This window comes from Meriones unguiculatus, chromosome 3 (assembly GCF_030254825.1).
Source record: "Meriones unguiculatus strain TT.TT164.6M chromosome 3, Bangor_MerUng_6.1, whole genome shotgun sequence".
Lineage (NCBI taxonomy): Eukaryota > Metazoa > Chordata > Mammalia > Rodentia > Muridae > Meriones > Meriones unguiculatus.
The window spans coordinates 161,002,555-161,017,005 of record NC_083351.1 but is presented as its reverse complement, the minus strand read 5'-3'; the positions used below and the strand labels follow the sequence as shown (position 1 = coordinate 161,017,005).

Here is a 14,451-nt window from a genome sequence, read left to right as displayed (position 1 = left end):
TGCACTGATGTAGCCCATGGCAGTTCAGTATCCAAGTGGGTTCCAATGTAATAGGAACAGGGACTGTCTCTGACATGAACTGATTGGCCTGCTCATTAATTACCTCCCCCGAGGGGGAAGCTGCATTACCAGGCCACAGAAAAAGACACTGCAGTCATTCCTGATGAGATCTAATTGACTAGGATCAGGAGGAAGGAAAAGAAGACCTCCCCTATCAGTGGACATGGGGAGGGACATGCATGCAGAGGGTGGAGGAAGAGAGGGATTGGAATCCGAAGATGGAGGGAACCACAGGGGGATAAAAAGTGAATAAAGTGCAATTAATAAAGAACTTAATATATATATATATATATATATATATATATATATATACTGCCTAAATCAACAAAACATCTAAACATGAGATGCTACCTTATGAGAAAATTACTTCATAAGTAAAGAAACACTTGCATTAAAAATGAGAAAAATAAATATTTTACATAAGCAAACTGCATGTGTACTGTATTAGACATACCTATAAGTGCAAGAATAGATTTAAGTCATAGAGTATATATTGTGACCTCTAAAGTCAATAAATATTTTCAAAAACATCAGTATGAAAAAAGGAAATAATAGCTGAAATAATATATTTCAAACCATATCCAATAGTATATTTCCAATCATTTTCAGCAAACATCCAATGTGCTATATTCATAATAGAAGCTGGATCTTCATAGTAGCTTTATTTGTAACAACCAGAAACTGGAAACAACCCAGATGTCCCTTAGCCTAGAAATGGATATAGACATTGTGGTACATTTACACAATGGAATACTACTCAGCAATTAAAAAGAAGGAAATCCTAAAATTTGCAGGCAAATGGTGGGAAAAGATCATCCTGACTGAGGTATCCCAGAAGCAGAAAGACACACATAGTATATACTCACTTATTAGTGGATATTAGACATATTATATTGGAAAATCATACTAAAATCTGTATACTCAAAGAAGCTCATCAAGAGGGCAGACCCTGAGTAAGATGATCAATCCTCATTCAGAAAGGCAAATAGAATGGACATCAGAACAGGGAGAAAACAGGGAATAGGATAGGAACTTACCATTACCACAGAGGGCCTCTAAAAGACTCTACCCAGCAGGTTATCAAAGCAGATGCTGAGACTCATAGCCAAATTTTGTGCAGAGTGCAGGGAATCTCATGAAAGAAGGAGTGAGATAGAAAGACCTGAAGGGGATATGATCTCTACAAGGAGAAATAACGAAATGTGGGCACAGGGGTCTTTTCTGAGACTGATATACCAACCAAGCACAATTCATGGAGATAACCTACAACCCTGCACAGATGTAGCCCATGCCAGTTCAGTCTCCAAGTTGGTTCTCTAATATTGGGAACAGGGACTGTTTCTGACATGAACTCAATGGCCTCCTCTTTGATCACCTCTCCTGAGGTGTTCTTGTCCCATCAGGCCACAGAGGAAGACAATGCAGCCAGTCCTGATGAGACTTGATAGAATAGGATCAGACTGTAGGGGAGGAGGACATCCCCTATAAATGTACTTGGGGAGGGGCTATGGTGTAGAAGAGGGAGGGAGTGTGGGTTTGGGAGGGGCTGAGGGAGAGCACTACAGTTGGGATACAAAGTGAATAAACTATAATTAATAAAAAATATATGAATTTAAAATTAAAAAAAGAAACTGGAGACAGCCTAGAGGTCCCTCAAGTGAAGAACTGATGAAGAAAATGTGGTACCTTTACACAATGGAATACTACTCTCTATTTAAAACAAAAGCGTGATGAAATTTGTAGGCAAATGGATGAAACTTGAAAAGATGATCCTGAATGAGGTAAGCCAGACCCAGAAAGAAGCACATGGTATGTACTCACTTGTAATTGGGTATTAGTCATAAAGTACAGGATAACTATGCTACAATCCCCAGACCCAGAGAAGCCAAGGAGGGCCCAAGGGAGGACATTTGAATCTCACTCAGAAGGGGAAATAAAATCGACCTCCAAAGTATACGGAGGGAGGGATCTGGATGGGAGATGGGTGGAGCCTATAAAGGGGGAGGGGATAGGGTGTGGAGAGAGCAGGAGGGTGTGAGTGTGGGAGTGGCAGGATCTGGGGAGAAAATGAAAACTGTTGGGTTGGGGAGTATCTAAGACATAGGAAGCTCCCTGGAGTCTGTGTGCTTGATCCTAGCTGAGACTCCTAAGGGCTATAGAACCTGAAGTGACCACTTTGTGTAGCCAGATTGGGCTTCCAAAGGAGGGAGGGGGACACCAAACCACTCATAAAACTTTCACCCCAAAATGTGTCTCACCTACATGAAGTGAAGCCATAAAGATGGAACAGAGATTGAGGGAATGGCAAAACAACAACTGGCCCAACTTGTGAACCACCCTGTGGGACAGAACAAGCCTCCAACATTATTAATGACACTCTGCTGTGCTTGCAGATAGGAGCCTAGCATAAATGTCTTCTGAGAGGCTTCATCTAGCAGCTGATGGAAACAGATGCAGAGACCCACAACAAAACAATTGGAGAGTTAGGGTGAAGAGAGGGAAGAATAATTGAAGGAGCCAGCAGGGTCAAGGACACCACAAGTTGAGCTACAGAGCCCCTTGGGGTCGCACAGAGACTGAAACATCAAGCAAAGTGCATGCATGGGCTAGATCTGTAGCAGCTGTGTGGCTAGATCTGTAGCAACGTGTGGGTCCCTAACAGTGGAAGTAGGGCTGTCTCTGACCCTGTTTCCTGTCTTTGGATTTGTTTCCACTAGCTGGTCTGCCTTGTCTGGTGTCAGCAGAAGGGGCTTACCTTAGTCCTGGTGCATCCTGAGGTAGCAGGGGTGGGTTTGTTCCCTTTGAAGACTTCCCCTTTTGTGAGAAGGACAGAGGGGAGCAGGAGAAGGAAGCATGAGGGTGGGACTGGGTTGAGAGAAGGTAGGGGAATGAGATCAGCATGTAATGTGATTAAATTTTTAAAATAAATAAAAATTTAAAAAGAGACTCAACACTATGAGAGATAGTGTTCTGAAAATCTCACTTCAATCCATGGGAAGATCACTGAGGCAATAATTGCAGTTCAGAATTGCAGTTCAGCACTAACTCGAATGGCTAAAAAGATAAATAAAGAAAATTTCATTCATCGGGGGAATATGTGGCACACTCCCAAAATTCACCATGAATAGGACTTCAAAATAATTCTCAATAAGATGATACAATTAAAAATATAATTTTTGACCACAGAATAATAAAACCACCATTCAACAATAGAAACATTTTAAGTTGTACAAATACACAAAATGTATGGAGATCCAAAGGACACTATGTGTGAGGAACAGGACAGCAGTGTTGGTACAGTGACCAGGAGACAGAACCCTGGGCCTTAAAACACCAGCAACTGGGTTTCCTAAGTGAGACGAAACCCCATGGTGTGGGAATCAATTGAGTCCATTCTCAGGTCACCCCGCTATAACCCGGAAGAGTTCCAGGGTCCAGGCATGCACATGGATGTCGGACCAGAGCCACATGCCTGCTTGTCCTGACAACATTCCCAGGCTGAACTGTGGGCTCAAAACACCCGACACTGGGATTTCCACTCCAGAGAGAACGCCACAGTGAAGGAAGCAAATGGGACTGTTCTCAGGTCATAGAGTCAATCCCTGGAAAATATTTCAGGATCTGACGGGTGCTCAGTTGCCAGCCTAGAGACTTGCTGTGCACACAACTCACCATCCCAGACAGAACTGTGGGCCCCAGGGCATGAGAGATGGGGTTTCCCTGTTTGGAAAAAACCCCACAGTGAGGGAAATAGCAGGTCCTAGCTTAGAGCACTCAGCTGGCTCCCCACCCCTGCATGGAAAAGTTCTTGTGAGAAGTTTCCAGATTCCTGCAGGAGCCCAGTCCCCAGCTTGGAGCCACAACTTGCCTGTGACTTCGTGCTCTACATGCCACCCCAGACAGAACTGTGCACCCCCAAACACCACAGACTGGGTCTCACTGTTGGGAGGAAACTCCCTGATGCAGGGGGAAACATGTGGTCTGACCTCAGTACACCCAGCTCCAGAAAAGTTTCTGGGTCCCTGCAGGGTCCAGGTTCTAGCCTCCTGCAGCATGCATGAGAGCTGTGCTCACCTGACACTGATTACTGCTTGGGTACTGGGGCACAGAGTTCTAACCTCAGACCTATAGAAGTCTGCGATCTCTGAGATAAGCCCCCAGATACTGCTCCAAGGGGCAATGAGTTATCCCTAACTAAGCTGACCAAACTCACAGGTTCTTCAAGAGGGCTGTGCCTAGAAAACAGTTTAAGAACAACAGTAGCAGCTCACTAAATTGAGACCAAGAAACTCAGCAGCAGGGCAGCTATCTCTAGAACTTCTCTGGATGACAGGAGAGTCCCCATGAATAACAAAGACCATAATTACCACTCATGTCTATTTGCCTGAGGTGAGCTGTGGCAATTTCTAAAACATCAGCCATACATGACCATAACCAAAAAGCTCTTGAAGGAGGCCTCCTTAAGGAAAAATCATCTTCCTGCCAAAGGGATTCTCCCCACCCTAGGATTCCAGGAAGCACCAGAAACTAACAGCCAATTAGATAGCGTAATGGGTAGAGGCCAGTGTAAAAGCTCTACCAACAAAAGACATAGCAATGTGGCATCTCCGGAACCCAGTCATCCAGAGTCAAGCAGTCCTGGACACTGCAATATAAATGAAATTCAGGAAGGTGACCTTACATCTATACTTATGAAGAGGATAATAGAGGAAGCAAATAAAATGCATAAAGAATTAGAGGAAGATAAAGTCAAACAGATTATGGCCATCTGTAAAGAAATAAAGGAAGATGCAGCCATATAGTTTGTGGCCTTTAGAGAGAAAATAATTAAATCACTGAAAGAAATAAAAGAAAGGGAGGAATGTTTAAACAAACAGCTGAAGGAATTGAAGGAACATACAGTCAAACAGGTGAAGGAAATCAACAAAATGGCTCAATATCTGAAGATAGAATTGAAAAAAATAAAGAAAACACAAATGGAGGAAATCATGGAGAGGAACAACTCAGGGAAAAAAACAGGAACTAGAAAGGTAAACATAACCAATAGATTACTCAAGAGATGGAAGAAAGAATTTCAGGTGTGGAAGATATAATGGAAGAAATCAATATATCTGTCAAAGAGAGTGTTAAATCTAAAATATTCCTGACACAGACAGTCCAAGAAATTAAAGACAATATGAAAAGAGAAAACCTAAGAATAAGAAGAATAAGAAGATTCACTCCTCAAGGCCCAGAAAATATTTTCAACAAAATCATTGAAGAAAATTTCTCCAACTTAAAGGAGGGTCCTATAAGAATACAAGAGGCCTACAGAACATCTTTAATTAGACCAGAAAAGAAAATCCTCCTGCCACATAATAATCAAAACAGTAAGTATACAGAACAAAGAAAAAATACTAATAGCTGCAAAGGAAAAAGGACAAGTAACATATAATGGCAAACCCATCAGAATCACACCTGACTTCTCAGCAGAGATTATGAAAGCCAGAAGGGCTTGGACAGATAACATGCAGACCCTAAGAGAACACAGATGTCAGCCCAGGCTACTATAAGCAGCAAAACTCTGTCATTACAGCTGGAGAAAACATAGCTATTCAATGACAAAAACCAATTTTAACAGAACTCTCTTTTCTGTTCCTTTGATGTACATATCTGTCCTTTCATAAATACATATTGTCCACAAGAATTTAAACTTTTAATATTTCTTAATTTTTTCTGAGCCAACTTCTAATTTTCCTGTTTTATTAAAATGTAATCACTACTTGTGATTATTCTGTACATCACTGAAAACTCCCATTGTTATTTTACCCAAAATGTAAGTGTTGACTTAGAATGAAAGTGCTGTAAAATAAAGCAATTTTGAAGAATTGGCACTTTGATAAAAAAAGTTACAAACATTATTTTGTATAACCATTGAGTCAAGGAAGAAGCCAAAAAGAAAACAAAACAAAACATACAAAAAAAAAAAAAACAAATAAAACAGTTTCTTGAAATCAGTGAAGAATGAGAACACACCCTACTAAATGTTTTGAGATACAGCAGCTAAAGATAAAAGAGGGAATTTCAAAGACCACAAGCCTATGCAAAACTAGAAAATATTGAAATGAACTAAAATGGTTCAACTCATGTCCCTGAAAAAGCAATAAAGAAATTGAAATCCAAAACTAAACATAAGAAAATCACCATGACAAAAGAGAATGAAATACACACTAAAAAATACACAGATGAGTGTAGTATTTCAAAGAGATGCACAAACAAACAAAAATGCAAATTCATTAGTATTCTGTTTCTTTGGCTCTAATAAAACACAGACCCAAAGCAAGCTGGGGAGGAAAGGGTTTGTTTGATTTACACATCCTGATCAAGCTTCATCATAAAGCAAAGTCAGGGCAGGATCTCAGTGTGGGACCTAAGGCAGGAACTGAAGCAGAAACCATGGAGCATTGCTGCCTATTGAGTACTCGGCTTGCTGTCTTCTACAACACAGGATCAACTGCTCAGGTTTGCCATCTCACAGGGTGGGCTGAACACCCTCACACCAGTCATTAATCTAGAGAACACCAGCATAGCCTTGCCTAGAGACCAATTTAATGGAGGCATTTGCTCAGTTCCTTAACCGAAGTCTGTTCTTCCAACAGGACTCTCGCTATGTCAAGTTGACAAAGACTAGCCAGGATATATGCCTAAGAGAGATATAGCTAGATCTTGAGGAAGCACTACTCCTAATTGTCTGAGAAAGTGCCAGATTGATTTCCAAAGTGGTTATACTAGTTTACACTCCTACTCTAGCAATGGAGTAGAGTTCCTCTTTCTCCACATCCTCTCCAACATGTGTGTCACTTGTATTTTTGATCTTCGTTATTCTGATGGGTGTAAGGTGAAATCTTAGGGTCGTTTTGAATTGCATTTCCCTGTTGACTATAGATGTTGAACTTTTCTTTAAGTGTTTCTCTGACATTTGATGTTCCTCTATTGAGAAATCTCTCTTTAGCTCTGTAACCCATTTTTAATTGGATTACTTGGTTTGTTTCTATTCAATTTCTTGTCATTATATATACTGGATATTAGCCCTCTGTCAGATATAGGGTTGAAGATTCTATCCCAGTATGTAGGCTGTCATTTTGTTCTGATGACAGTGTCCTTTGATTTACAGAAGGTTTTCAGTTTCATGAGGTCCCATTTCTTGATTATTGATCTTAGAGCCTCTGTTGTTGCTGTTTTATTCAGGTAGTTTTCTCCAGTGCCAATGAGTTCTAAGCTCTTCCCCACTTTTTCTTCTAACTGATTTAGTATGTCTAGTATTATGGTGAGGTTTTTTATCCACTTGGACTTTACTTTTGTGCAGGGTGATATGTATGGACCTATTTTCATTTTTCTACATGTAGACATCCAGTTAGACCAGCACCATTTGTTGTAGATGCTGTCCTTTTGCCATTGTATGCTTTTGGCTTCTTTGTCAAAAATCAAGTATCTGTAGGTGTGTGGGCTTATTTCTGGATTTTCTATTTGGTTCCATTGATCCACCATTCTGTTTCTATGCCAATATGATGCAGGTTTTATTACTATTGCTCTGTAGCAGAGCTTGAGTTCATGGATGTCCATCTCTCCAGATGGACTGTTCTTGTTCAGGATTATTCTAACAACTCTGGGTATTTTGATTTTCCTTATGAAATTGAGAAATTTTTTTAATGTCTGTAAAGAATTGTGTTGGTATTTTGATGGGAATTGCATTGAATGTAGAGATTGCTTTTGACAGTATGGCCATTTTTAGTGGATTAATCCAACTGATCCATGAACATGGGAGATCTTTCCATCTTCTGATATCTTCTTCAATTTCTTTCTTTAGAAACTCAAAGCTTTTTTTTTTTCAAACAAGACCCAGATTTCTTGATTAATTATTACCAGTATACCTCGTATTGATTGACCCCTTTCTTCTCTACTAATGCTGAGTCACTTTCAATATAACACATGAGTTGAGCTTAAATAATTCAGCAAATGAAAATTATACTTTCTGTCAAAATATCTGTACTCAAAAGTCTTCTGAGACTGATAGTCCAACCAAGTACCATTTGTGGACATAACCTAAAACTTTTGCACAGATGTAGCCTATGGCAGCTCAGTTTCCAAGTGGGTACCCTAGTAAGGGGAACAGGGACTGTCTCTGACATGAATTCAGTGGCTATCTCTTTGATCACTTCACTCTGAAGGGGAGCAGCCTTACCGGATCACAGAGGAAGACAATGAATTCAGTCCTTATGAGACCTGATAAGCTAGGGTCAGAGGGAAGGGGAGGAGGACCTCCCATATGAGTGGACTTAGGGAGGGGCATGGGAGGAGATGAGGGAGAAAGGGTGGATTTGGGGGGAATGTTGGAGAGAACTATAGGTGGGATACAAAGTGAATAATTTGTAATTAATAAAAAACATTTAAAAAACATAAAAGAAAATTACCCTTTTCTGTACCTAAGAGATACTAATATAAATACTTCAAGAGAAGATTGGTATAATATATACATGTTATTTATATATAAGAACATTAACAATTGAAACTTAAACAGAGCACACCCTTAGGAAAGTGATCAATTGTATTATTACGTATTTGCTACTTCAAGTGATGATATATTTTTTATACAGTGAACTAATAAAAGTAAGTATCGACCATAATTATTGCACCAAGTAACTACCTTTTCTGGTTCCAGTTTGCCATATAAATATGGAATGGTGGTATTTAATGAAAACGAGAAGGCCTAAGAATATTGACTCTATGTCCAACATTGATCTAACCACTGTAGAGAGAATCCAAATTATTAACATGTCAGTTATCAATACACATGTTACATCACGTGAATGACCACAGCTGTGACTGCAGACCAAGGTCCAGTTCTAAACTCACCTTTCTGAGAATTTCTCAATGGTCTCTTGCTCAGGCATTTTATTTCCAAAAGAACATCATGCCTCTAATTTATGGTTATCTTAACAGGGGAAATATGCACAAAGCACTGGGGTACTGAGTGCCAACATTTGGGATGCAAACAAATGAGAATTTTGAAATCATGCTATTTGCTTTAATTTATAATTTTCTCTCTGTTTAAAAATATGCTTTGCTAAATATCAAGTGAAGTCTCTCACAGTGTTACTTATATCCCAAATAGCTAAACATTGATCTTTATAAACACTGAAAATTGAAGTGAATGATTTAATATATTATACATTCTAATAACTAATGTAGGAGCAAACCTATTAGTATAGTTATCCTGTATTATATGGCTAATATCTGCTTAAAATGAATACATACCATGTGTGTCTTTATGCTTCTGGGTTACCTTACTCAGGATGATCTTTTCTAGTTACATCCATTTGCCTGCAAATTTTATAATTTCCTTGTTCTTAATAGGTAAATAGTATTCCAGTGTGTAAATGCACAATTACTGTATCCATTCTTCAGTTGAGGGACATCTGGGTAGTTTCCAGGTCTAGCTATTATAAATAAAGCTGCTATAAATATAGTTGAGCAGATGTCCTTGTTTTATGGTGGAGGACGCTTAATTCTCAGGTACAAGGGTAAACAGGATAGACACTGGAAGTGGTAGAGGAGAGGAAACAAGATGGGAGCCTATCATAGATGTTCTCTGAAAGACTCCACCCAGCAGGAGATTGAAGCAGATGCTGAGACTCAAAAACCAAACTATGGGCAGAGTGCAGAAAGTCTTACAGAAGAAGAGAGATAAAGACCTGGAGAGGACAGAAGCTCCAGAAGAAGACCAATAAAGCCAACAAATCTGGAACTAGGAGGAATATGCAGAGAGTGAGGCACCAACCAAGGACCATGTATGGAGAAAACCTAGAACAACAAAATGTGTTACGGTATTATGATAATGCCCAGAGAAGAAATACACAGTTATTTTTTGTTGTTGTTAAATTGATTATAATTATATATGGTGCATTCTTACAACACCAAGAAGAAAGATAACATAAAATTAAAGAGAGAAAATGTAATGCATTATTATATTTTAACAGCATTACTTTACCAGTAGAAACACTTAATTGGTCATCTTTTAAACTTAAGATATACTGTTTCTTTCCCCTGCTCACAGGTTACACTGACCTCTTGTGGACAGACTGTGCTAAAGTCTAGTTTTGTGACCTTAAAATAACTGGAATCAACTGCAATAATCAGTGTAACTCAGTGAAACTGACAAACAACTGAATCAATCAATGATGATAATTAACTTGAAATTCTAGGTAGAAAGGTCAATCATAACTACATGCAGCTTGCACAATCACACTATGATAAAATGAACACAAACACGGTGAATCACAAATACTTAAATAAAATGGGTGACTGTGACTGAGAAAATAATCAGAAAAAAGAGGATTCTTTCTGTAAGTCAGGATGAGGATGGGCCTAATGTCAGGGGCTTAATGTAAGGTGGTAACAATACTTTGAGTCTGTTCACTGCCATGTCTAAGGCATGTGGCTGGCTCTTGGGAGTTTCTGAAGTTGAGATTCGATGAGGTCTAAAATTAATATTCCCTACTGTGCTCTTGTTCATCCTTTTGCATTAAGCTTTATTTATTTCTAATGTGTTTGGGTTAGTATGTACTTGTGAGTTCAGGTGCCCATAGGAGCCAGAGACAACTGGTTCCCTGAAGCCACAGTTACAAGCAGTTGTAAGCAGCTTGATGAGGGAGCTGAAAATCAAACTCAGGCCTCTGCAAGAATAGTAAGTGCTCTTAACCACTAAGGCATCTCTCCAGCCCTTGTTTATAATTATTTTATTATTCTTTCTGTTCTTCTTAAATTTGTATATTTAACTACACCACCCACAGTTGGTGAATGCACTTCCCATAGTTAAAAAATCATCTATTTTCTTTTCAGATCATTTTGTTTTACACAGATATGTATTCTCCTGTGAGTAAATGAATAATGATTTCATATCACATTTTGATTTTTATTTCTGTCTACAATCCTTAGATACAAATGTTCTGATTATAGTCTGTGTGTGGCATTTTCTCAGTTGCAATCACTCATATTGTTGTTGTTGTTTTCACTATTTGAAAAAAATGATGGTTTGTGATTTGGTTAGTTCTGTTATCATAAACGTGTTACAGTTATGGGACAGGAAGTTCCAACTCTCCAAATCTGTGTCCCTGGGCTACGTTCACTAATATTTGTCTCAAGAACAAGGGATCTTTTATCCCTTTAGGTGAGAGGTTTGTTGTTTTTTTAATGTTCACAATGTAAGAAAACATAATAGAGGAAGGAATGACAAAACTAAAGGAGTCCACAGAACCAACTAAGGAACATGAGCAACGGAGAATAGCATGCTTAGCCTCTATAGGAAAAAAGAGATTAAAGTTACTTTGGCATTTCATCTCACTCCAGTCAGAATGAGTATCATCAGGGATAAAATTAATAAATGTTGGTGAGAATGTGTGGGAAAAAGAACCTTTCAAGTGGAATTCTAAATTATTATATCCACTATGGAAATCAGTCTGGAGATTTCCTAAAACAATAAAACAAAATTACCACATGATCTACATGTGCTAATCTTTTGCATACAAAAGTACTTTATGTTCTACTACAGAGCTAGTTGTCCAAACACACTGAATGCTGTTCTGAACACAGCAGCCAGCAAATGCACCTGGAGTAGATGTTCATCCACGGAAGAGTGGATGATCAAAATATATAGAAGATGATACTGAGGGAGAGAGAGAGAATGAGTGAGTGAGAGAGAGAACACAGAATTTCATTTGGCTGTAAAGAAAATTTTCAGGAAAGTGGATAAATTAGAAAACATACTGAATGAGCTAACGTAGGCTCAAACACATGTTTCTCACATTCTGCCTCATATGTAGAGCATAACTTTAAGTCTTTAGATTTATATTTATCTCAGAGTGTCTCGTGAGACTAGGAAACTAAAATGGGGCAAAGAGATAGGCGAGGATATCTGCAGTGAGGTTGAGATTGTGGAACACAGGAAAGATGAAAGCAGAGAAGGAGAGGAGACTAGCCATAGCAATGTTTTGACAAGTAGGACAAAAAGATAGAGAAGAGAAGGGGTAGGGAGAAAAGATCAAACAAAATTAAGTATATATAAAGAAATCATACTGAAACCTACTACTGATTGGCCTGCTCTTTGATCACCTCCCCTTGAGGAGGAAGCAGCCTTACCAGGCCACAGAAGAAGACAATTCGGCTACTCCTGAGGAGACCTTATAGACTAGGGTCAGAGGGAAGGGGAAGAGGGCCTCCCTTTTCAGTGGACTGGGAGAGGAACATGAGTGGGGAAGAGGGAGGATGGGATTGGGAGGGAAGCAAGGAGGGAGGTACAGGGGGGATACAAAGTGAACAAACTGTAATTAATAAAAATAAAAATAATTAAATAAAAAAAGAAAATATAGTAAAATAAGATAAGTACAAGAGGTGTTTGCATTCCTGTAAACACAGAATTATTGGTTTAAATTCTTTTAACCAATTATATTGGTATTTGTGTTTTTATCATGAAGATTTATGAAAGTACAATTACTGACAACTATTTAATAACTATTGATACTTGCCTCTATATTTTTATATACCAATATGCAATGCAGGCCAGACATATGGGCTTCCAGAGCACACAGTTGTTGACACTGCTCTAAAAATTCCACACACAGTATATGTAATCCAAAAATGCAAAGTCATTCCCTCTTGAGGAGAAGATAGCACTTACAAAACTGAAAGCTATGGAAAATAAACTTTTAGGACTTTGGGGTCATTTAAGTCCTGTTTGACAAACCGCATGCCACACCATCAGCTGCTGCCAGTGAATGGTGGACTTTGAACTGGACGAGTTACACATTAACTTCTTTGATTTATTGTTGCATAGCAGCATGAGTTCATAAGGACAGCCAATGAGAAGGAAACCTTTACATTGCAACCAGATACCTCCAAAATTTCCTTGTTTCTTTCTACTCATGCCAGTGATGTTATACTTTAACTCAGGAAATGGATTAAGAATCCTGATGTGGACATGGAATACAACCATCGGGTCACTATTACCATACCCTGAATGAACTTGTACTGAGATCATGAGTAGAATTCGGTTCTTACAAATTTCAGCCAACCAGATTGTTTTTAATATTTTCACTATTTATTTTTTATTAATTACAGTTTATTCACTTTGTATTCCAGCTGTAGCCTCCTCCCTTGTCCCCCCACCCCCAAACACACCCTCCCTTCTTCATCTCCTCACATGGCCCTCCCCAAGTCTACTGATAGGGGAGGCCCTCCTCCACTTCCATCTGACCCTAGCCTATCAGGTCTCATCATTACTGGCTGCATTGTCTTCCTCTGTGGCCTGATAAGACTGCTACACCATCAGGGGGAAGTGATCAAAGAGCCAACCACTGAGTTCATGTCAGAGACAATCCCATTTTCCATTACTTGGGAACCCACTTGGAGATGAGCTGCCATGGGCTATATCTGATCAGGGGTTCTAGGATATCTCCATTCATGGTCCTTAGCTTGAGTATCAGTCTCAGTCTCACAAAAGACCCCTGTATCCAGATGTTTTGGCTCTGTTGATGTCCTTGTGGAGCTCCTGCTCCCTCCAGTCTTTCTATCTTCCCCTTCTTTCATAAGACTCCCTGCACTCTGCCCAAAGTTTGGCTATGAGTCTCAGCATCTGCTTTGATACCCTTCTAGATAAAGTTTTTCAGAGGTACTTTGTGGTAGGTTCATGTCCTGTTCCCTGTTTTCTCCCTCTTCTTCTGTCCATCCTATTTGCCTTTCTGAATGAGGATTGATCATCCTACCCAGGGTCCTCCCTCTTGATTAGCTTCTTTAGGTGTACAGATTTTAGAATGTTTATAGGATGTCATAGGTCTAATCTCCACTTATAAGTGAGTATATACCATGAGTGTCTTTCTGCTTCTGGGATACCTCACTCAGGATAATTTTTTCTAGGTCCCAACATTTGCCTGCAAATTTCATGACTTCCTTGTTTTTAATTGCAGAATAGTATTCCATTGTATAAATGTACCACAATTTCTGTATCCATTCCTCTGTTGAGTGACATCTGGGTTGTTTCCAGGTTCTTGTTATTACAAATAAAGCTGCTATCAACATGGTTGAGCAAATGTTCTTGTGTATACTTGAGCATATTTTGGATATATGCCTAGGAGTGGTATAGCTTGATCTTGAGGTAACACTATTCCTAATTGGCTGAGAGAGCAACCAATTCATTTCCAAAGTGGTTGTACAAGTTTACATTCCAACCAGCAATGAAGGAGGGTTCCACATTCTCCACATCATGTCCAACATTTATTGTCACTTGAGTTTTTGATCTTAGCCATTCTGATGGGTGTAAGGTGAAATCTCAGGGTCATTTTGATTTATATCTCCCTGATA

General features: G+C 39.2%; 2 protein-coding genes across 6 annotated transcripts in view; both read right to left on the bottom strand.

The window, feature by feature from the left end:
* Positions 1-14,451, bottom strand: part of LOC110542799 (UDP-glucuronosyltransferase 2B31-like) — a 290,306-nt gene that overhangs the window by 66,480 nt on the left and 209,375 nt on the right. The window lies entirely within an intron of this gene.
* LOC110542442 (UDP-glucuronosyltransferase 2B17-like) overlaps positions 1-14,451 on the bottom strand; it is a 38,470-nt gene that overhangs the window by 17,544 nt on the left and 6,475 nt on the right. The window contains exon 1 of one of the 5 annotated variants that reach the window (XM_060380857.1): positions 2,816-2,925. The exons of the other annotated variants lie outside the window; for them this stretch is intronic. The gene's annotated coding sequence lies outside the window, so the exon portion shown is untranslated. Of the gene's footprint in view, positions 1-2,815; positions 2,926-14,451 lie in introns of those variants that run through there. 5 annotated transcript variants of the gene reach the window in all.